This window comes from Macrobrachium nipponense, chromosome 19 (genome assembly GCF_015104395.2).
Source record: "Macrobrachium nipponense isolate FS-2020 chromosome 19, ASM1510439v2, whole genome shotgun sequence".
Lineage (NCBI taxonomy): Eukaryota > Metazoa > Arthropoda > Malacostraca > Decapoda > Palaemonidae > Macrobrachium > Macrobrachium nipponense.
The window spans coordinates 31,930,202-31,954,591 of NC_061088.1; the positions used below are offsets into that span (position 1 = coordinate 31,930,202).

Here is a 24,390-nt window from a genome sequence, read left to right on the forward strand (position 1 = left end):
CTCCTGTCTCTGTATATTTCTGGGTCTTCGTCTACTTTTATTAGTCCTTCTTCCCATGCACTCTTCAGCCACTCGTCTTCACTGGTTTTCAGATATTGCCCCAGTGCTCTGTTTTCAATGTTGACGCAGTCCTCTATACTTAGTAGTCCTCTCCCTCCTTCCTTTCGTGTTATGTATAGTCTGTCCGTTTTCACATAAGTGACTTACCGAACAGTTACATAGCTTATAGCTTCTTACCTACGGCAGTCGAAATTCAAATTGTTGGCGCCAGCGGCGTTGCTATCTTAAGTATAGGTGATACAAGACCCGCCCACATCCGGGAACCCTGGGTACTGCTAGCCTTCTACCGTCAATTTTCGTTCTGCCGCTCACGGGGTAACACCTGTGAGATTTTCGCTGCAGTCTCCTGCGTCGCCATTTTGGATTTGGTTTTTGTTTGGTGATGTACAAGTTTTTGGTTTTTTCTTGCCAGTTAGCTATCTCTATTCAGTTTTTTCGTCATTATTGCTAATTATGTCAGATTCTAGTTCATCTGCTGTAAGGTTTTGCAGCGCTGGCTGCAAAACAAGATTAGCTAAGTTATGTCACGATCCGCACTCTAAGTGCACTAAATGCAGAGGACAAAATTGTAATGGTATGGATGTGACATGTGATGAATGTAAAAGAATTGGTATGAACAGGGATGGAAGGCGGTTTAGATCGCATGCTGAGAAAATGGAGAAAGATAGGAAGAGGAAGGCAGCTTTCTTGGGCTAGTAGTAAGATAGGTTAGAAACTACTCCTGTTCCTTCGGAGACAAATAAGTCTTCTCTTGCCTCTCCTTTATTAGAGAATATTTCTCCAATTAATAGTCCTCCTACTTCTCCTTTGATTACCACCCCCTGTTCAAGTTGCCCATGTTTCCGAACCCAACACCATTGCCTTGCTTGAGTCTAAGATGGATAAAAAGTTCGAAGTGTTAGCTGAATCAGTATGAAGTTAGGAAGTCTTTTTAAAGCTTTCGTAGATAGTACAGTGAAATCTAGTGCAGTGCAAAGTGTTAATGTTGCGCCTGAGGAGGCGGTTGTCCGTTCCCCCTCGACTCCCAGACGAAGGTCACTGTCCCGCTCCCCCGCAACCGGGAGAAGACATACCGGAGGTCGTAAGGAGTCTGGGGGAGTTTGCCCACGGTCAGCCGTCGACGGAGGTGTCGTCCAAAAAGATGTGGAAAGGTGTTAGTGTTTGTGATTCTCGTCTGTCTTCTGATTCGGAAGTGCAATCGCCAGTGCGCAAAAGGCGAGGTGATTTGGTGTCTCGACCGTTAAAAAGACATTCGATTCTTGCGGGTGATTCGTCACCGACTCCTGTTAAGAAGTCTAAGAGGCATTGGAGTCCTCAACCTTCGTGTAGTTTGCTCCGGATGTGATAATTTAGTGAATCTCCTCCGCAGTCGCATTTTTCGGCTAAAAGCAATGGCTCTCGGACTAAACTTTGTGATAATTCACGATCGCTCGACTCTCCAAGCGAGTCTCGGTCGCAGTTTCGGCTCGGTCGCCTCATTCGACTCCGTATTACTGTCCAGAGAAGCGTATTCGCTCGTCTTTGTTCGACTCCCCTCGCCGTGAGTCGATAGGAATTTCGACTGGTTGTTCGCCTGTGTCGACTCGTGGTGCGGAGACTTCACTGTTAGAAAGAATCGTTCTTCGACTGAAAGACCATCGACTTCTACAGTGTTAGACGATTCTACCTTAGCTCCATTTAAGAAGCATTTCCAGGATCTTATGAGTTTGTTGAAATCCTCCACCGGGGTAGAACATAAGCCTGAATTCGACTCTGCTTCCGTGCAGTCTGAAGAGGAAGCTTTGGATCAAGATGACAAGGATTCGTCGGCTTATTCGAGTCTTCTTAAATTTTTCCTGTCACTTATCCAGATTACTTTGAACCTGCTTCTCCGTCTTCACCGCCTTCAATGTTCGTTAAAGATAGGAAGACAGCGTATTCGTGTCTACCTAAACTGGTTCTTTCTCAGTCCTCGAAGCAGGCCCTTAAGGAGTCACAGAGTGGCTTTCTAAGAAGAGGGGAAACAGGTAAGGCTTCGTTTGCTTTCCCACCTTCTAAGCTTCAGAGTAAAGCGTATCACTTCTACGCAACTGGAGAAGTTCCTTCTTTGGGAGTGTCTGCCTCCTCCCAGGGAGACTTCTCCGGTTTAGTGGACTCACACCGAAGAGCAGCTTTTCGTCAGCTAAAATTTTGTTTTCTTCTTCAGAGCTGGACCATTTGGTGAAGAATATTTTAAAGTATTTGAGGTATTTAGTTTTTTGGACTGGACTATTGCCTCTTTAGCTCGCAAGATTGAAGACTGTCAGTCTTTAGAAGAAGATTTGGCCACAGACTGGTTAGGAGTTCTGTCCTGTGCGGATAAGGCTGTTAGAGATGGTTCAGGAGAATTAGCAGCCCTTTTCACAATGGGAGTGATGAAGAAGAGAGAAAGGTGGCGTTCTTTCGTGTCTAAAGGAGTCACTAATAACCAGAAGTCGGCTCTCATGTTTGCTCCTCTCTGTAAATCTCATCTTTTCCCTGAAGAAACCATTCAACAAATTCTATCGGATTTAGAAAAGAAATCTACTAATGATCTCCTTCTTCAGTCTTCCAGACGTCCGAAAGAGCCTACTCCGACAGGAGCTAAGTCTTCTCCTCTTCAGAAGCATCCCTTTCGAGGGAATAAACCTAAGTGGCAACGACCCAGGACTAATTTGCGTCCACAGTACAAGTCCTCAAAGAAACCTCCCCCCAAACCTTCGGACAAGTGAGAAGCCGTTCCTTCACGTGCAAGTAGGGGCAAGTCGACTCCATCTTTTTTGGGAAGAATGGAGTCGAAGAGGTGCAGAGCAATGGGTAGTTCAAGTTCTTCGAGAGGGATACTCGATTCCTTTTGTTTTAGATCCTCCTCTCTCCGATACACCAATCAGCTTAACAGCATATTCTCCAGGATCAGAGAGAGCTTTGGCTTTAGCAGCAGAGGTCAATGCACTCATCAAGAAGGGAGCAATAGAGGAAGTCCTCGACAGTTCTCAGGGATTCTACAACAGACTCTTTGTAGTTCCCAAAGCCTCGGGAGGTTGGAGGCCAGTGCTAGATGTAAGCGCATTGAACCTTTTTGTGCTGAAGACAAAGTTCAATATGGAAACAAATCATTCTGTGATGTCGGCACTTCGCCCAGGCGATTGGATGGTGTCCCTGGACATGAAGGACGCCTACTTTCATGTCCCGATTCACCAGAGTTCAAAGAAGTTCCTGAGATTTGTGTTCGAAGGGAGGACGTATCAATTCAGAGCCCTTTGTTTCGGCCTTTCGACGGCCCCTCAAGTATTTACTCGTGTTCTTGCTCCATTGGGGAAATGGCTGCATATGTTGGGCATAAATGCAGCATTTTACCTGGACGACTGGCTTCTCAGATCGGGTTCGAGGACACAGTGCGTGAAGGATTTACGGAAGACACTGTCATTAGCGAGTCAATTGGGAATTCTCATCAACCTGGAGAAGTCTCAATTAGTGCCGTCCCAGAAGATCCCCTATTTGGGGATGATTCTGGACTCTCAGACTTTTCGGGTTTTTCTGTCCCCGAAAAGAATAGAATCTTGCCTCAAAAAAGTGAGCCAATTCCTGAATCGTCAGTCCTCCTCCGCCTTGGAATGGATGAGTCTTCTAGGGACGTTTATCATCAGTAGAGACGTTTGTAAAGTTGGGTCGTCTTCACATGAGATCTCTTCAGTTTTATCTCAAAGCGAGTTGGTGTCGGAAGTCTCAACCAGACACGTATTCGTTCCCAGTGTCGGAAGAGATCAAGAACGACTTGAGATGGTGGATGTCGAGGGAAAGATTGCAAGAGGGTCTCTCCCTGACATTAAGGAACCCAGACGTAGAATTATACTCCGACGCATCGGACAGAGGTTGGGGAGCTCTCCTAGGGACCAAAAAGATCTCAGGATTATGGTCAGAGAAAGAGAGGTTGAATCACATCAACATGAAGGAGTTGAAGGCGATTTGGTTCGGTCCTGCAAGCATTCGCTCCTTTGGTCGTGGGAAAGAGAGTGGCAGTATACTCCGACAACACCACCGCTCTATCTTATATCAGGAATCAGGGAGGAACCCATTCATTCTCCCTCAACAAAGTCGCAGAAGATCTCCTTCTCTGGTCTCAAGATCGGGATATTTCCCTCGTTCCGAGTTTTGGTACAGGAGGGGAAGTTAAATGTACTGGCAGACGAACTCAGTCGAGTAAAACCAAGTTCTTCCCACGGAGTGGACATTGCAAGACAAAATTTGTCAGGAACTGTGGAAACTTTGGGGAAGACCTTCAGTGGATCTGTTTGCCACGTCGAGGAACAATCGACTTCCGATCTTTTGTTCCCCAGTTCCAGATCCTCTTGCTTGGAAGACCGACGCAATGCTTCAGGATTGGACGGGTCTAGACGTTTACGCCTTTCCCCCATTTGGAATGATCAGAGAGGTGTTGAACAAGTTCCTCTCACATCAAAATGTGTCAATGACGTGGTAGCACCATTCTGGCCCAGGAAAGAGTGGTTTCCAGACCTTCTCAAGTTGGTTATAGACCATCCCAGACTTCTTCCTCAGTATCCTCGGCTACTCAAACAGCCCCACTTCGACAGGTATCATCAGAATTTGTCCCGCTCTGTCACTGACAGGGTTCAGACTGTCCGGAAACTCGTCAGAGCGAAGGGGTTTTCTCGTAGAGCGGCAGAGGCTATTGCTAACTGTCGAAGAAGCTCTTCTGCCAAGCTTTACCATTCAAAGTGGGGAGTCTTTAGGACGTGGTGCGAAGACATAATTTCTCGTCTTCTAAAACCTCTGTGACAGAAATAGCTGATTTTTGCTGTACCTTAAAGAAGTTAAGAACTTGTCGGTATCGACAATTAAAGGGTACAGAGCTATGCTGTCCTCAGTGTTTAAGCATAGAGGGCTTGACATCTCCTCTAACCAGGATATTGGAGATTTAATTAAATCTTTTAATACAGTAAAAGTATCCAAGAAGGATAGTGTGGACTGGAACTTGGAAGTAGTTTTAACTTTTCTGATGTCTTCACGATTCGAGCCACTTCGTGAAGCGTCTTTGAGAGATGTAACGAGGAAGGCACTTTTTCTCTTCGCTTTGGCTACAGCAGGAAGAGTGAGTGAGTTACAAGCCATCCACAAAGAGGTGGGGTTCAAAAATCGTAATGCGGTTTGTTCTTTTGTTAACAAATTTTTAGCAAAGAACGAATCTCCCTCTAACCCATGGCCTAAATCTTTTGTACTTAAGGGATTATCTAATATAGTGGGTCCGATGGACTTGAAGAATATTTACTATGTCCTGTCAGAGCTCTGAAATGTTACCTGTCAAGGACACAATCCGTTAGAGGTAATTCCGACCGACTTTGGTGTTCGGTTACGAATTCTGCAAAACCCCTCTCCAAGAACGCTATTTCGTTCTTTTTGAGAAGTCTGATACTGGAGTCACACTCTCAAGTCCAAGATCAGACTCTAAATGTGCTTAAGGTGAAAGCACATGAAATACGTGCAGTGGCGACATCCTTAAGCTTCAAGCACAATATGTCGCTTTCCTCGATTCTTCAATCTACGTTTTGGAGATCGAGATCTGTGTTCGCCTCATTTTACCTGAAGAATGTAGAGGTTACCTATGATAGTGTTGTAAATTGGGGTCCTTTGTCGTAGCGGGCATGTGTTGGGAAAGGAAACATAGGGAACTTTCTATCCTCTACTGTCTCCTCGCCTTGTATAGGTTGTTGAGTCGTGGGCAGACTGGAGGCTCATAGTACTTTGAGAACCCTCCAGATCTTATTTATTACTTTTGAGTATGTCATTATTTTTGGTATAGGTGATGGTCTGTTTGTTTTTTATCTGGTTTCTGAAGCCCAGGGCAAGGGCATTATCTGTTTTTTTAATATTTTGTCAACCAACGGTCTTGTCCATGGTTACAAAATCCCACTAAGTAGGGACGACCCTGGCCTATACTGCCACGTCTCCTACGAGTGATGAGAGCGCCAACCAGAGGCAGTATTCTCCTGCAGCTGCTCTCTCACAAGGTAGGGTACTGCAACATTTGCTGTTTAATGGTGGTCTTACTGTCATTTTTATGTAGTCCATCTACCCTCCTTCCGGGTAGTTTGGATTCAGCTATGTAACTGTTCGGTAAGTCACTTATGTGAAAATGATATTTTCATGATGAAATAAAGTTTCACATATACTTACCGAACAGTTACACAATCAAAGCCCACCACCTCCCCACAGATGGACGTGGCGGCTCTAAACGAAAATTGACGGTAGAAGGCTAGCATTACCCAGGGTTCCGGATGTGGGCGGGTCTTGTATCACCTATACTTAAGATAGCAACGCCGCTGGCGCCCAACATTTGAATTTCGACTGCCGTAGTAAGAAGCTATAAGCTATGTAACTGTTCGGTAAGTATATGTGAAACTTTATTTTATCATGAAAATATCATATTTGCTCTTGGGTGTAGTGCCTTGTGTATTGTCATTTGTTTCCTGGTTTTCTGATCTATGGTGCGGAGTTCTGCCTTCGTCCATTCCACTATTCCTGCGCTGTATCTGATTACTGGTCACTGCCCATGTTTTATGGCTTTTATCATATTTCCGGCGTTGAGTTTTGACTTGAGTATCGCCTTGAGTCTCTGCATATATTCTTTCCTGATCGTGTCCTTCATCTCTTGGTGTTTTATATCTCCTCCTTCCATTATTCCCAGGTATTTGTATCCTGTCTCATCTATGTGTTTGATGTTGTTCCCATCTGGTAGCTTTATCCCTTCAGTTCTCGTTACTTTGCCTTTTTGTATGTTGACTAAGGCGCATTTTCTATTCCAACTCCATTCTGATGTCCCCAGATACAATCCTTACAGTCTGGATTAGGGTATCTATTTCCTTGATGCTCTTACCATACAGCTTGATGTCGTCCATGAACATCAGATGGTTGATTTTGTTGCCTCTTTTCTTGAGTTGGTACCCGGCATCCATCTTCTGTAGTACTTTTGTCATGGGAAATCATGGCTACTACGAAGAGTAGTGGGGGACAGTGAGTCGCCCTGGAAGATCCCTCTCCTGATATTAACCTCTGCTAGTCTTATTCCAGAGCTTGTAAGTATTGTATTCCAGTTGCACATTGTATTTTTGAGGAAGCTGATGGTATTTTCCTCTGCCCCATATATTTTCAGGCATTCTATTAGCCATGTGTGTGGTATCATGTCGAAGGCTTTCTTATAGTCTATCCATGCCATGCTTAGGTTGGTTTTTCTTCTCCTACTGTTCTTCATTACCATTTTGTCTATCAGGAGCTGGTCTTTTGTGCCCCTACACTTCCTTCTGCAGCCTTTCTGTTGGTAGGGGATGGTGTTTGTCTCCTCTAGTAGTTGTATAGCCTTTCACTGATGATACCCCTGTTAGTAACTTCCACATTATTGGTAGGCAGGTGATAGGCCTGTAGTTACTGGCTATATTTCCCTTACTCTTGTCTTTTTGTACTAAGGATGTTCTTCCTGTGGTCATCCATTTGGGTGCTTGGTGATTTGAGATACAATGCTGGAGTTGTTCTGCTATTCGTGGGTGTAGGGCCTTGAAGTTTTTTGAGCCAGTATCCATGGACTTCATCGGACCTGGGGTTTTCCAGTTTGGCATTTTCTTTAGTTGGTGTCTGACTGTGTCTGTCGTGATCTCTGTGAATCTTTGTTTTATTCTCCCTGTTTCTTCTTCTTGACTTCCTGGAGCCATGTTGTATGTTTGTTGTTGTTGATACCGGATTGCTCCATATGTTTTCCCAGAGTCTCTTACTTGGTTCGGCTTCAGGAATTTCTGGGTGGTTGTCTTCCCCTCTTAGTTGGCTGTATAGTCTTTATTATTATTATTATTATTTTATTATTTTTTTTTTTTTGCTCTATCACAGTCCTCCAATTCGACTGGGTGGTATTTATAGTGTGGGGTTCCGGGTTGCATCCTGCCTCCTTAGGAGTCCATCACTTTTCTTACTATGTGTTCCGTTTCTAGGATCACACTCTTCTGCATGAGACCTGGAGCTACTTCAGCCTCTAGCTTTTCTAGATTCCTTTTCAGGGATCTTGGGATCGTGCCTAGTGCTCCTATGATTATGGGTACGATTTCCACTGGCATATCCCATATCCTTCTTATTTCTATTTTCAGATCTTGATACTTATCCATTTTTTCCCTCTCTTTCTCTTCAACTCTGGTGTCCCATGGTATTGCGACATCAATGAGTGATACTTTCTTCTTGACTTTGTCAATCAACGTCACGTCTGGTCTATTTGCACGATCACCCTATCCGTTCTGATACCATAGTCCCCAGAGGTATCTTTGCCTGATCGTTTTCTATCACTCCCTCAGGTTGGTGCTCGTACCACTTATTACTGCAAGGTAGCTGATGTTTCTTGCACAGGCTCCAGTGGAGGGCTTTTGCCACTGAATCAGCCTCTTTTTGTACTGGTTCTGTGCAAGTGCCGGGCATTCACTTGCTATGTGGTTTATGGTTTCATTTTTCGTATTGCACTTCCTACATATGGGGAGATGTTATTTCCGTCTATCGTACTTTGAATATATCTGGTTCTTAGGGCCTGATCTTGTGCCGCTGTTATCATTCCTTCAGTTTCCTTCTTTAGCTCTCCCCTCTGTAGCCATTGCCAATTGTCATCGCTGCCTAGTTCTTTAGTTTGTCTCATGTATTGTCCGTGCATTGGTTTGTTGTGCCAGTCCTCTGTTCTTTCTGTCTTTCTCCTGTCTCTGTATATTTCTGGGTCTTCGTCTACTTTTATTAGTCCCTTCTTCCCAATGCACTCTTTAGGCCACTCGTCTTCACTGGTTTTCAGATATTGCCCCAGTGCTCTGTTTTCAATGTTGACGCAGTCCTCTATACTTAGTAGTCCTCTCCCTCCTTCCTTTCGTGTTATGTATAGTCTGTCCGTATTTGCTCTTGGGTGTAGTGCTTTGTGTATTGTCATTTGTTTCCTGGTTTTCTGATCTATGCTGCGGAGTTCTGCCTTCGTCCATTCCACTATTCCTGCGCTGTATCTGAATACTGGCACTGCCCATGTGTTTATGGCTTTTATCATATTTCCGGCGTTGAGTTTTGACTTGAGTATCGCCTTGAGTCTCTGCATATATTCTTTCCTGATCGTGTCCTTCATCTCTTGGTGTTTTATATCTCCTCCTTCCATTATTCCCAGGTATTTGTATCCTGTCTCATCTATGTGTTTGATGTTGCTCCCATCTGGTAGCTTTATCCCTTCAGTTCTCGTTACTTTGCCTTTTTGTATGTTGACTAAGGCGCATTTTTCTATTCCAAACTCCATCCTGATGTCCCCAGATACAATCCTTACAGTCTGGATTAGGGTATCTATTTCCTTGATGTTCTTACCATACAGCTTGATGTCGTCCATGAACATCAGATGGTTGATTTTGTTGCCTCTTTTCTTGAGTTGGTACCCGGCATCCATCTTCTGTAGTACTTTTGTCATGGGAATCATGGCTACTACGAAGAGTAGTGGGGACAGTGAGTCGCCCTGGAAGATCCCTCTCCTTATATTAACCTCTGCTAGTCTTATTCCAGAGCTTGTAAGTATTGTATTCCAGTTGCGCATTGTATTTTTGAGGAAGCTGATGGTATTTTCCTCTGCCCCATATATTTTCAGGCATTCTATTAGCCATGTGTGTGGTATCATGTCGAAGGCTTTCTTATAGTCTATCCATGCCATGCTTAGGTTGGTTTTCCTTCTCCTACTGTTCTTCATTACCATTTTGTCTATCAGGAGCTGGTCTTTTGTGCCCCTACACTTCCTTCTGCAGCCTTTCTGTTGGTAGGGGATGGTGTTTGTCTCCTCTAGGTAGTTGTATAGCCTTTCACTGATGATACCTGTTAGTAACTTCCACATTATTGGTAGGCAGGTGATAGGCCTGTAGTTACTGGCTATATTTCCCTTACTCTTGTCTTTTTGTACTAAGGATGTTCTTCCTGTGGTCATCCATTTGGGTGCTTGGTGATTTGAGATACAATGCTGGAGTTGTTCTGCTATTCGTGGATGTAGGGCCTTGAAGTTTTTGAGCCAGTATCCATGGACTTCATCGGGACCTGGGGTTTTCCAGTTTGGCATTTATTATTATTTATTATTATTATTATTATTATTATTATTATTATTATTATTATTATTATTATTATTAACAGATAAAAGAATTTTTGTCTGGCCCAAATCTTTAGTTAATTTATTACCCACCTAATTATTAACTGTTTTGATAAACAAATAAAGAAATAAACAAACCGAGGTTTGTGATGCTTCCTCGGACTGTTAATACGTATAACAAGTATAGTATCTTGATGGGCTTCTTAAAAAATGATAATTATAATATTATTATTATTGTTATTAAAGTGGATCAATGGCATCTTTGGTTTCCTCACGCCTCCCTGTTAATAGCTACTGACTAGGCTAGCCTTCCCAGTAAGCTTTTTGGTCGTTCCGGTCTTTCCGGCCGTTTTGGTCATTTCGGTCAAGTTGTGATCTTGACTTCAAAAGAACATGTACTGCCTCTCTTTCTCACATGACATCTTTTTGTAAATTTGCTCGTTAATATACTAAGGGGTTGTTATTGGGTTTAGTTCTTATCTTGTATGAGAGTATGCCAGTTATAATCGTAATTTTGCAAAGAAAAATTAGAAAGCCCATGTATAATATGAAAAAGTTTCTGGATCTTCAAACTTATCAATCTGCGAGAATATTTTACAAATATACTAAGAATTTGTTACCGATTTTAGTTCTTATCTGTTTTGATATTGTATTAGTTGTAATTATAATTTACAAATTAAAATAAATTTATCTGTTAGAAAAAAACATGAATAACTTATTAAAATTTACTATTGTCTTGTAAAAGAGGCTCCACAAATTGTAAATGGCGATTTTCAACTTTTGTAGAACCTAGGTCCTATAATTTTTTTTAGAATATTTTTATACCTTGTGCATTTGCTTATATTTCTCGTTCCATTGATTTTTTTTTCTTAAACTGGCCAACCTCAAAGTTTCCCCTGGCATGGGGTGCTGCATATTGACTTTTTAGCCTGGCTCTTAAGCTTTCTTGATGGGTCCTAGTGCCCAACAAGGTTGAAGAAGGGGGAGATTATATCGTTTTGGCAGAACTTTGGCAGCAGCTATTTAACCCTTTCTCAGAAGATCTTTGTTTGGACCAAAACTCAGTAACATCAATCCCAATACCTCCCAGACCCTGCAGAGGAAGTAGAGGAATCCTCACTTGGTGATGATATTCTTGCAAAGAAAAATGATGTTGATATTGCCACTGAAATGACCTTGCTGAACCCAGAAGGATCATTGACAAACGATTCGGCTAAACATGGAAGAAACCTTCTACCTCCAAAAGGGATACTTGAAGAAATTTTATCCCTCTTGCAGCTGTCAGAAGCTGAACAGCTGGACAAGATCCCTTCCAGAAAAGGGATACTAGGATCCACCTAACCCCAATGGAAATGACTACATTTTTGGAGGGGAACAGTAACTCACCCACGATTTCTGCCCCCCCGGGTAACAGGCAGTAACAGTTCAGTTGGTGAAGCTTAGCCAGATTACACAAGCTCCTCCAAACAGGATACACAGTTTGCAGTATTTGATCAATGGTGTAAGGAAATCATGAGTAACATCATATGAATCTGAAAAGGAAATTAAAAGTTTGGCATCCTGTAACTGCCAAGCGAGAGCAGTTACAAATGATGACCAAACAAAGTCTATGTTAGAATTCAGACTGGAAACATCAAAATGGCTAGTGTGGACCACAAAACTCCAAACAACGCCTAATGTTAGAATTCAGACGAGAAACGTCAAAATGCCCAGTTCAGACTACAACTTCAGATCAAAACATAATAACCTATCTTCACCCCTGATAATACTGATAATCCTTGGCCAGATGCTGTTCCTGAGACTGATAACCCTCTAAAAAGGAAGGCAGCCCTAAACAATCGGTCCCCTTCCAGAAAAATAGAGCAAGGTTGTAAGCTGAAAGCTCTTAAAAGAGGCTCTAATGTAACAGCCTCTAAAGGAAAATAAAATTCATTAATTTTCTCCAGTGGAACTGTCAGGGATTGAGAGCTAAATGGGAAGAGTTAAGGCTGCTCATATCAGAAGTGTCTCCTGTTTGTATAGTTCTGCAGGAGACCATGATTGGAATAATATGTGCCCCAGCCCACGAGAGATACATCCTATCACTCCACCTATAATTTAAATGTTGGAAGCCATGGTGGTGTTGTTTTGTATGTTCGAAATGACACCCCACAAAATCCTATTATTATTCAATCAGCATTGCAAGTGATTGGTGTGCAGATCCATTTGCAAAGAAAATATACAGTATGCTCTCTCTATCTACCACCTAACGAAGTCTTCCCCATCAATGAATTCAAATCTCTTATTCAACAGTTACCACGTCCTTTTCTGATTTTGGGAGATATGAATGGAAGAAACCCTCTTTGGGGTGATATCATCACCAATCAAAGAGGAAGGTGCTTAGGTTCCATCATAGAAGATGAAAATGTGGGGATCCTCAACTCTGGGGAGTCTACGCATTTTCATGTTCAAACAGGCACGTTATCAGCAATTGATTTATCTGTATGTAGTGATGACTGCCTTATTGACTTTACTTGGAAAGCTATAAATGATAGATTTACCAGTGACCATTTTCCAATAGTGGTGAGTGTATATCAAGTCCTCCATCTTCAAGGCTACCCAAATGGAACATTGGTAAAGCTGATTGGTCAACGTTCCAGGAGCACAGCTCAATAGATGACTCTGCTGATGACTTTCCCTGTGTAGATGACGCTCTTGACTTTTTGAATACAAAAATGTTCTCGGCTGGTCTTCAATCTATACCTAGGACTTCAGGCAAATTTGTCCGCCGACCAGTTCCCTGGTGGACTCGTAAATGCCAGGAAACCCATAGAACCTATGAGATCTGCCTTCACCAGATACCGCAGACGAAAATGTGAGTATTATCGTGTAGAATTTCGAAAAGCGAGAGCTCATTTTCGCTTGGAAATCAAAAAGCACGAAAAGAATCTTGGACAATTTTTCATATCTTCACTAAATTCAAAAACTCCTCTGACCCTAGTTTGGAAGAGAGTTAGAAAAATAGCAGGCAAGTTCACTCCTTGTCAACCTCCAGTTATCAAGGTGAATGGTTGCGAGGTAGCAGACCCCCAGTTAGTGGCAAATGAGTTGCTAATCATTTTGCTAATGTTGCTAAGAAAAATGATGATAGACCCTATCAGCTCAAAGACGGATAATGGAACAGGTCGAAATTGATTTTAATACCTCAAGACATGAGCAGTACAATGCTCCTTTTACGATTATTAGAATTTGAATCGGCCTTGATAAATGTAATGAATCAGCTCCTGACTGGATGATATAACATATTCAATGATTAAGCATACCCTGAAAATACCAGACTTTTCATATTAAGCCTAATTAACAGAATTTACCGAGAACATATCTTCCCCAAGCTTTGGGAGAAGAATTAAAATTACTGCCATTTGAAACCTGGAAAAGATCCGTTCAAGACGAAAATTATCGTCCTATTGCATTGACATCTTGTTTGTGTAAGATCATGGAAAAAATGGTGAACACACAACGATTGATGTGGTACTTGGAGAGAGGTAAATACCTTTCGCCTGCTCAGTGTGGTTTTCGGAGTATGCACTCCACAACTGATGTATTGGTACGAATGGAATCTTCAATATGTGAAGCTTTTGCCAACAAACAGCATCACATCACCGTTTTCTTTGATCTAGAGAAGGCTTATGATACAACATGGAGATATGGCATTTTGAGGGTCCTTTATGAATGTAACCTGAGAGGCAATTTGCCCCTGTTTATTAAGGCTTTTTTAAAAAATAGGATATTTCAGGTTCAGGTTGGAGCAACATTGTCAGATGTGTTCAATCAAGAAGAAGGAGTACCACAAGGAAGTGTTTTAAGTGTAACCTTGTTCGCCTTGGTAATCAATGGGGTTTCTAAAATAATTCCCCCAGATATAACCTATACCCTATTTGTAGATGACCTGTCAATTTCCTTTGCAGCATCAAGGATGGCAGTGGCTGCATTGATAATATAGTAAAATGGGCTGAGGTTAATGGTTTTAGATTTTCTGCCAGTAAAACGATAACTATGCACTTTTGTCGTATAAGGGGAATACACCCTGATCCAGATCTATTCATTCATAGGCAGAGAATTCCTTGTGTTGGTGAAACAAGGTTTCTTGGTTTGATTTTTGATAGTAAGCTGACTTGGATTCCACATCTGAAATATGTTAAGGCAAAATGCTTGAAAGCAATGAATTTGCTGAAAGTCGTGTCTCACACTTCGTGGGGTGCAGACCGAACTCAGATGTTGGGATTATATAAAGCCTTGGTCTTTTCAAAATTTAAGTTATGGGTGTGAGGTGTACACTTCTGCGAAGCCAAATAGCCTTAAAATGCTCAACTCAATTCATCATGGAGGAATACGATTATGTACAGGAGCATTTAAATCATCTCCCACCGAGAGCATGCTTGTAGATGCTGATGAGGTGCCACTGGATCTTCATTACAAGCGTCTGCTGGTTCGGAGCTGGTATAGATTCCAGAGGCTACCTAGGTCTTTAACCAGCATTTGTATGAAAAATTAAAGGCATTGGCAGTTTTATGAAAATCAGCAACCTCATCCATTTGCTTTTAGAGTAAATTTTATTGTCCGTGAATGAAATATGCCAAGAATCGAGATTTTACCAGCAAAATATTCAGTTAGTCCCCCCTGGAACTTTCCAGAGGTAAAATTTTGTAGATATTTTAACTTTACCAAGACAGAATTGTCCAGTGAGGCCATGCGGTCAATATTTTTAGAACATTCCGTGCAACATGATGACTCCATTGCAGTTTTCACGGATGGCTCAAAGTCAGATGCTGGCGTAGGCTTTGGTGTAGCCTTCCCTGATGTAGAGAGAAGTGGCAGGTTATCATCTGTTGCATCGATTTTTACAGCAGAACTATATGGAATTTTAAAAGCTTTAAAGGAAGTTTTAATTCGGAATGAAAAGAAAATAATTTTATTATATATTGTGACTCAAGAAGTGTTCTTCAGTCACTGAAATTTTAACCCTTTAAACCCTCTGATTTTAGATATATTGGAATGGCTGCTTTTACTAAAAGAAGAGGGAAAGAAATAAAGTTGCTGTTGGTGCCTTCCATGTTGGGGTGGCTGGGAATGAGAAAAGCTGACCAACTTGCAAAGTCTGCAGTCAGCTCCTCAGAACCCACAAGATGCTACTACCATATCGGGATTTGTATCCTCTAGTAGGTCAGAGAGTTAAAAAATGTTGGCAGTCCCAGTGGGAGGATATTTTAAATAATCAAAAAATGCATAGTATCACGTCATCAGTGTCTCCTTGGTCATATCCGTATATGCCAAGGAGACAAGAAACGATGTTGTGCCGATTGAGGATTGGACATACAAGACTCACCCATGGGTTCTTGATGTCTCGTGAAAATCCTCCGTTTTGCGAGAACTGTACTGTGCCCTTGACTGTGAGACATTTGCTGGTTGAATGTCCCAGATTCTTGAATTTGAGACATAGGTTACTGTCTTGGGGTCGTGACAGAGTAGGTAATTTTATCCTAGCTACAATTCTTGGAAAGGATTGTAATATAGAGCAGATATATATTTTAATGAGGGAGGCGGGCCTCCTTAACCAAATTTAAATTATACATAGATTGTCTATGTAAGAACTTATATATGAACAAAATTTTTATATAATATATTTATAGATCTTTTTATATGAAGTTTATAAAAAATTTAATTTGTTTATATTTAATTTATTTCGGTGTCAATTACCCAGATGTTGTGACGCCAGATATAATACACAATCAATCAATCAATTTGGCCAGATGCCTCAATGTGCACTTTCTCTCCCGATTGGAAGTATCTAAATAATGAAAGAAAAACTATGATCGAAGTTGTACATGTAGAATTAAGAGATGAGGCAGCATTCCTTAATACAGAATGGTACCTGGTACGACCTTCCCCAGACATGGAGAAACCACAAAAAGAAATTGTTCTCTTACCCAAGTCTATAGCATTAAAAGCTATAGAGGACACCCTTTATCAGGTCACCAGAAAATGGATCTCTACTGCCATTCATACTTTCAAAATAATTATCCATGTGAAGGCAGATTTTCAGAACTTTGCAGTGACTAGAAAACAAGTCAATGGCAGAATTAAAACCATTTCCCACAGTCTTCCTGCTTTCGAAAAATTCCACCAAGGAATGGGCAACGCTTCAAATCCCCTTTGAAAGGAAGAGATCCCTTTATGAGAAGAATCTCTGACGAGAGTGTCTCAGAAGAATTTCATGCTAGGATCCACCTCCTTAGTGTTATAACATCTACCACTTTTATTCTAAGGGTCCACAATAATAAAAATGTTGCTAGTTCGTGTATAATTTTTAAAACGTGTATAATTTTTGAAACTACAAAAAATTTCGAACCCTTCCCTACGTTTATCTTCAGTCCAAATTGAACCAAGGGAAGGGTTCGAAAGCTTTTTTTTTGTATAAAGAGTTTTAAAAATTATACACGGACTAGCAACATTTTTTTTTATTATTGTGGACCCCATAGAATATTATATATACTCTCGCGATAGAGAATTTTTCCCATTTACTACTGTGCTGGAAGTTGCTACAAAAAGTCTTCCAGAAGATTCCAGGATAATTTTTGCTGTTGTGGCTAAAAGTGTTATGAGAACCCTATGGGAAGCACACTTGACTTTCTAGAATGGTACATAAAAGTGTGAATGGAAACATTGTAGTTTCTTTGCAATCTATTCAAAATTTCAAAACAAAAGAATGCAGTAGGGTTCTTTAGATACGTTGACACGTCGTGATTGGTAAATCTGTTGAGAGAGAGAGAGTTATGTTCTGAAAATATCTCATGAAAACAGCTTCTCAGCCGTTTAAATATTTTAAGTTTTATTCTAATTTCCAGTGACCAGAAAGGTGTTACACTCGGTGTTCTCTTTACCATTCACATCTCGAATGTTTATTTGAATAATGTGACACGACTCTTTACGTTGCCCCATGTTTAGTCAGCACACTCATACTGTTTAGTTAACTCTGATACTGTGAAGGACGAGTTAGCATTCGCCATCAAATAAATGTTACTGCATTCTGCCTCAATACTTCTAACTTAAGCATAAGATTCTCATTATACTACCATTGGCGTATTTTAGTGTTTAGCCAACTGTGGAATCATTAAAAAATTTAAAGATACTGAATTATTACTGCAATACGTTATAAAACCAGCAATTTAGTAATATATATATGTAAATGAAATGCAAATCATTATAATTGTGGGAAGGGTAAAAGTAGTAGTTTTTAACTTGAGCCAAGGGCATGTCGATTGGTAGTGAAATCATCCGTTGTTAACCCAAGTACGTTTTCATGACAAAATTTCTGAGCAGAAAACTTTTCCTGTTCTTTGACTTCACTTTGAAATTTTTGTATTTGATAATTTTAGAGAAAATATGTCAACAACATGAAGAAACCACAAATTTACTAAAACATAAACCTGTCGATACATAGTAACATAATTATCTGTGATAATGGTGAGAGTCAGCATCCGGTGTGATGAGGTGTCGAAGCTGGGAGGCTGAGGGTATGATCATACTACATAGGATCAATTCTATAGTGTGATTGACGAGTTTAAGTCCAAAACTCGGAATGAATTCAACCACGATGACGAGGTTGAGTGTCGTCCTCTGAGCGGGAAGCGGCTCTTGAGTATTAAGTTACTCCTGAGCATTGAAGACCGTTCCCTCATGGGCTCGCCCTTGAGTGGAGGAGGACGTCACAGGCTGAGTGGTTGAGTTCCAATCCACTATTGGATCCTATGATTTTCTTTTAAATTTCCCTTCATGGGATAAAAATCTCTAATGATCAACCCCTGTATGGCTATTAGGTAAGCCACTAGGAAACCAAAGAATTTTACTCTGTTTTTCTTTTAAAAACAAGTTTTCTTATTAATTTTTCCTCCTTTGTTTTTACGTTCTGCAAATGCTTCACTTTTTAGCTATTGAGTAATTTTTATCACTGCAGTTGGTCTCAGGATATTAATAAACGCCTCCCTAAGTGTCTGTCTTATTTGCCTAGTCTCACTTATGATATTGGTTGTGTAAAGACCTTTATCCATTAATCATAATCGTGTATCTCATCTAGCAAAGCAGAAAGAATCACATCTACATATATATTTATATGTAGAATTTCCTGGCCATTTCGCCAATAAAATGTATGTCCATTATGTCTTTTGCTATTGTCATTTTATTAACTAAGTAACAAATTCTCCTCTGTCTGTGTGTGGGTTGCGAGACTCAGAGGTCAGGCACTCTGTTTCTGTCCGCAAACTGCTATGTATACCGCTTGGCCAGGTAATAAATCACTTAACACTCGGTTCTGTCTCATTCCGACCTCACAACTTGTGACCCATACGGTGACAAAGTTTAGGCTTCTGAAAGCTCCTTCCTCAGAAAACCACCCATGCCACTAATGGACTAATCACAGCATTCCCCAGCTATGCTCTGCCACATTCGAACGGTTTGGCACAGCTATTTTACGATTCACATCAAGCATATAGTTTTGACTTCTGACAAACCCTGAACACCATTAACAGACTAAATAAGGTGCTTAATTTGTGTTTTGGTGTGAGTCAAAATGCCAGACACTGAACTCGAAAGTCAATTCGAGGACTCACAGATCCTTTGATCCCCCTCTCGCCTTCGAAAACTGTGATATCTTGGGCGGTAAAGCTGTTGCCATTGTTGCAGTAAAATACCATGTCATGGTTCCTGTGGGCTACATTTCTGTGTAGTCAAGGTCACAGACGAACAAACCAAACCAGATATCACCATGACAACACTGCTGGAGGAAGTGTTTAATAAAATTACCCCTTGGCTAGACATGCAGACAGAAAAAATCAAATACTAAGTCCTCCACAGGAAGGTCATCAAGATATACTCCATGCCTGTCCCAGAGAGAGCCCAACGTACCCTGGACCTGATGAACTAGCCCCTAGGGGACGCGTCATCCAGTGACGGCCGGGATGAACTACATCTCCTGTTTTTGCTGGACTGTGACAAATTCAGAAAAAGAGGGGAAATCAGTCTATCGCGAGAAATATTCCTGCGGCACCTTCCTCAGGAGGTGAGGGCGCAAATCATGGAGACAGACACACTACCAATGGAGAAATTGGTTAGCATTGGGCATAAACTCTGAGGCCACCAAAGCCTCCAAGCACGCCACAACATCCACAGCCAGCAGCCTGATAGAAGAGAAGGTCGAAGTGTTATTTCCACCAACGACTTGGTGAAAAATACCAGAAACTGCAGAGCTCCCTCTGCATTCCCAAAAAACTCAAAGGGTGGCCACCCATAACAGCAGTGGCCACAAACAACAGAGAATCCCAACCAGTGGATTCCTCACCCATGACACAATCTCGGGGCACTGAACGCTGGTAGATATGGAAGCCATGCAGTCAGTCTTTCCGCCTTCGAGGGAGGACAGCGACTGCCTGCCCAAATGCCACGACCGCCCTAGTAGCCGCAAACGGGAGCCCCATCTGCTGCTAAGGAACCCAGACCCACAGAATATCCATTCTGGGTCAAGTACGAGAGGCCCTTCATCATTGTGGATGTCAGGTTCTTCCTACTGGGCTCCAGTTTTCTCACACAACATGGTCTGCTGGTGGACATCGGCTGTAAACGCCTTCTAGACGCCGGAACCTGCCACGCACCGCCGGCCCGGGAATGCCCGCTGTATGTGCTGCTGCGTCATCCAAATACGGCACCCTCCTGTATGAATTCCCTGAGGTCTTCAAGCTGGAACTATGTCAGCTGCCAGGGACACAAGCCAAGCACAACATCTACCACCACATCACCACCACAGACTCGTCGACACATGACAAATTTCGTTCCCTGCTGCCCAAGAAACTCCAGGATGCTAAACAAGCATTTGAGAAATGGAGAAGATGGTTATTTGCAAAAAGGCATCAAGCCCATGGGGATCCCCCCTCACATGGTGAAGAAGCCAGATGGTTCCTAGAGGCCCTGTGGGGACTATCGTCGGTTGAACCTAGTGACAATGCCCGACCATTATCCCCCTGTCAAACATGCAGGACCTGACAGGAGCCCTACACAGCGCCAAAATATTTACTAAAATGGATCTACTTAAATCTTATTTGCAGGTGCCAGTACATCCCGAAGATGGCCATCATCACAGCATTCGGAACATACACCTTTTCCTACTCCACCTTCAGCCTCAGCCACCTTCAGAGCCTCAGGAACACCGGTGCCACATTCCAATGCCTTGGGGACCTACCTGTGGTAGTATTCAGATTCGTCGGCAGGCCTCGTAACTCCCTCTGCCTGGGCCACCAATCCCTCCGCCAAGGTAAGTAGTTCCACCCAAAACAGCTGAAGACCACCAAAACACCTGACTACCGCATGACCGTTGTTCGTGCAACCCCCGACCCAATGCACCTTGTGTAATGACGAGAAGCCATTACTTATATATGTAATGAAAAGTGGTCTTCTGGCCGATTTCAGTGGCGATTGTGAAAAGTGCAAAGAAGGCACCAACGGCCTCGTGAAACATGGCGACAGTTACCAAGGGCAGTGTAACATCCGTCATTGCCGGAAACTCGAAGCCATTTAGACTGGCTTCTTCTTCTCAGGTTCACATCTGTCCTTCAAGACTATTTATTTAGTCTTGATCCATAGCTGGATTCACGAACTTCCCCAGAAATATGTAAGGATGACTGAAAATTGGGTCTCACAATACCATAGTAGATTGGTACAATTTCTGCCGGGAAGTTTGTATTGAGATTTTGGTGCAGGAAAACCGGAAAATCGGGGAGCCAGGACATGTCGTGGAAATTGACGAGTCCAAATTTGGAAAGAGAAAATTTCATAAAGGTCGACGTGTCGATGGTTGTTGTGTTCTCGGCAGGATTGATTGCGAAACGAAGGACACGTTCTTTCAAGTCGTTCCTGATAGATCTGCAGAAACACTCCTCCCCATTTTAATAGAAAACATATATCCAGAGTCAACCGTAATTTCATACCACACTTTAAGTCAACATTTCAAAACACACCTTAACGTTAATCACTCACTACATTTTGTTGATCCTGACGATACACGCATACACACAAACACGATAGAATCTACATGGTGGGTGTTGAAACGTAATGTTTTGCCTAGAAGTGATACAGTAAAAAGTGTGTATAATTCATATTTTTCGATGTATTGCATTATGAAGCGTTACCTGTCAAATGTAGATTGCCCTTTCAAAGCGACGATTCTGATTTCTAATAAGATAAGTATGGTTTTATACAGTTTTCAGTCAAAGAATTTTACGTGCTTTCTGGGGGGGGTCTGGCGGGGCGAAGTCCCCCCGGCCAAGTAAGGCAGTATTGTCCTAGGCATTGTTAGGTAGGTCAGGGCTGGTTAGGTCAGGACCTGGTGCTATCAGAAATGTTAGATTATTTTATGTTCATAGGGTGTCCTGGGGGGTGAAGCTCCCCCAGCCAGGTTAGGGCACGGTTGCTAAGTCAGGTTAGGTGGGTTCGTTTGGTTAGGGTCATTTTAATTAGCTAGGCCGTGCATCACATGCCCGAACGTTCACTTAGGCTAACAGCCCCCCCCCCCCCCCCCCCCCCCCCCCCTCAAGCCCCCCCCCCCCCCCCCCCCCCCCCCCCCCCCGGCCAGGTTAGGGCATGCACGCTAAGGCAGATTAGGTGGGATTGTTTGGTTAGGGTCATTTTAGTTAGCTAGGCTGCGCATCTCATGCCCGGACATTTACTTAGGCTAACAGCCCCCTGGCCAGGTTAGGAGACGCATGCTAAGTAAGGATCGATTAGGTGGGTTCTTTTGGTTAGGGTTATTTTAATTAGTTAGGCCCGCACATCCACTTAGGCTAACAGCCCATATGTTCGGTCTACGAATGTAGAGTAGGGGGACAGCTCAGCTAGTCAGACCGCTCGCTGAACGGATGTAGAGTAGGGGGTCACCCACACAGTTGTTTTGTGGATTTTCTAGTGCTAATTGCTGTTGTCTTTGTTCCCCTTCCCCCCCCCCCAAAAAAAAAAAAAACTGGTTTCCCAATAGGTCCACCCTTACCGGTTTAAGGACATCTACACCTGAAAATACGATTTCCATGTTCATTTGCCCTTTCTTGTGTTTTCCCCCCACCAAAAACCCCGGTTCCCAACAAGGTCCCCCTTACCGTTTTTATAGACTTTTTGATATTCTATTACTGCGTATTTCCAAAAATCACACCAAAACTTACGCCTGCCATCTTGTTTGCATTCTTCCACCAATTACCTAGCAGACAAAACTATAGGCGCTCCCCTTTTCTGCGTCTGCTACTTGGTTGATATCCTGATCTTCTCCAGATCCCCGGAAGAGCACTGGAACACGTCCAGGGTTTGCTGAAACACCTTTAGGAGAATTAATTTATCATCAAATTCGACAAGTGCTCCTTCGGTGTAGAGTGTTGACTTCTTGGGACACGATAATTTTGGAGAAAATATGTCAACAATATAAAGAAACCACAAATGTACTAAAACATAAAACCTATCGATCCTGCTGTCTGGGAGCCGTCTTGTCTCCAGGGAGACAGCTAGGCCTGAGCTCTGATTCCAGTTGCAGGATATCCAGTTTTATCTTTATAATTAAAACATTATAGTATTTCCTTGCCCCTTACACTATATTGGCAGCCCTGCTATAGTGTTCAGTGCGTGATCTTATCTGAAGTAAGTTTTCAATTATCTTCCATAAAGCCAGAGTTCCTACTTTATTCTAATTAACATATACTATATATATATATATATATATATATATATATATATATATATATACATATATATATATATATATATTTATTTATTTATTTATTTATTTATTTATATTACACCCACATATGCATATATTTAGAAGTATATATTATAATATACTATATATATATATATATATATCTGTAAAATATATTATATATATATCTATATATATCCTAAAATATATATATATATATTATATATATAAATACATAGATATATATATTATATCTATCTATCTATCTATATATATCCTATATAATAATATAGATATATAATATGATATATAGATATTATATATATTATTAATCATAGTTTATATGATATATATATATATATATATATATATATATACCTCCTACAGCTCCCTATCTCATGAATCCCTTCATCATCTCCTGCACTGCATTCATCATTACTCTGAATTTTTCGTCCATTTTCTCCACCATTTTCTCTTCCGCTCCTTTCACCCCTTCTTTCATTTCTGCTTTTGCACTCCTTAGCATTCCTCTCACTTCCTCTAACTTGCTCTTCAGCTCCTCACACTCCACCGTCAACCTCTCATTCTCCATTCCCAACCTTTCCTTAGCTTCCCTCGCCAACCGCAACTCCTACTTCAGCCTCTCCATCTCCTTCAACCCTTCCATCTCACTCTCTCCACCAATCACTACCCCAATCGTCCTGCAGCTGCCGCACCAGCAGTCCCTGTTCAGGTACCAAAAGATAATGTGGCAGGATCACAAGCTTAAAAACAAGTGGGCAAACCCCCCCCCCTCATAAACTTAACCAATCCAGCTGCCAAACTCACCCTCAGTCACACTTTCCTTTTTACACTACTGAATACATGCAGGACGATTGACCTACACCTACACACACAACAAAAAAATAACACAAACACGTACTCACCCAACTGCAGATACTCGAGGCTATGCTGTGCTGTCTGCCGGTTGAGGTCGTGGAGATACCAATAACAACAAAGGCAACAACCAAGAACCACAACCCAACAACACTACGACAATACAACACCCAAGGACCACAACCCCACAACACAACAACAAACAAGGAGCATGACCACAACTTAACAACAAACAACACAGCAAACAAACATGGAACACGACCACAACAAAAGACCACTGCACAAACAATCACCAACAACACAAAAGGCAACACACACCTACCAACAACACCAAGGAATCACAACAGCAGCTCAACAACAACCTTCAACAACTCAACCACACCAAGAAACCACAACAGCCCCCCAACAACAACAACAACCACCCTCAACCACAACAACTCACATATAACTCAACAGAAACTCACAAGCACAACAAATCCAACAGCACAGGCACAACAACTCCCAAGCAAACAACAAATAAAAAAACACACAACTTATCTGACTTTCAATGCCTTCAGTAGAC

At 42.0% G+C, this 24,390-nt stretch overlaps 1 protein-coding gene and 1 non-coding gene across 2 annotated transcripts in view; both read left to right on the forward strand.

Annotated features, from left to right (window-relative positions):
* The window catches only part of LOC135215652 (annexin A4-like), a 250,951-nt gene that overhangs the window by 104,696 nt on the left and 121,865 nt on the right, over positions 1–24,390 (forward strand). The window lies entirely within an intron of this gene.
* LOC135219369 (small nucleolar RNA U3) lies at positions 17,748–17,953 on the forward strand. Its single transcript, XR_010315425.1, has one exon. It is a non-coding gene; the product is annotated as a small nucleolar RNA U3 (small nucleolar RNA).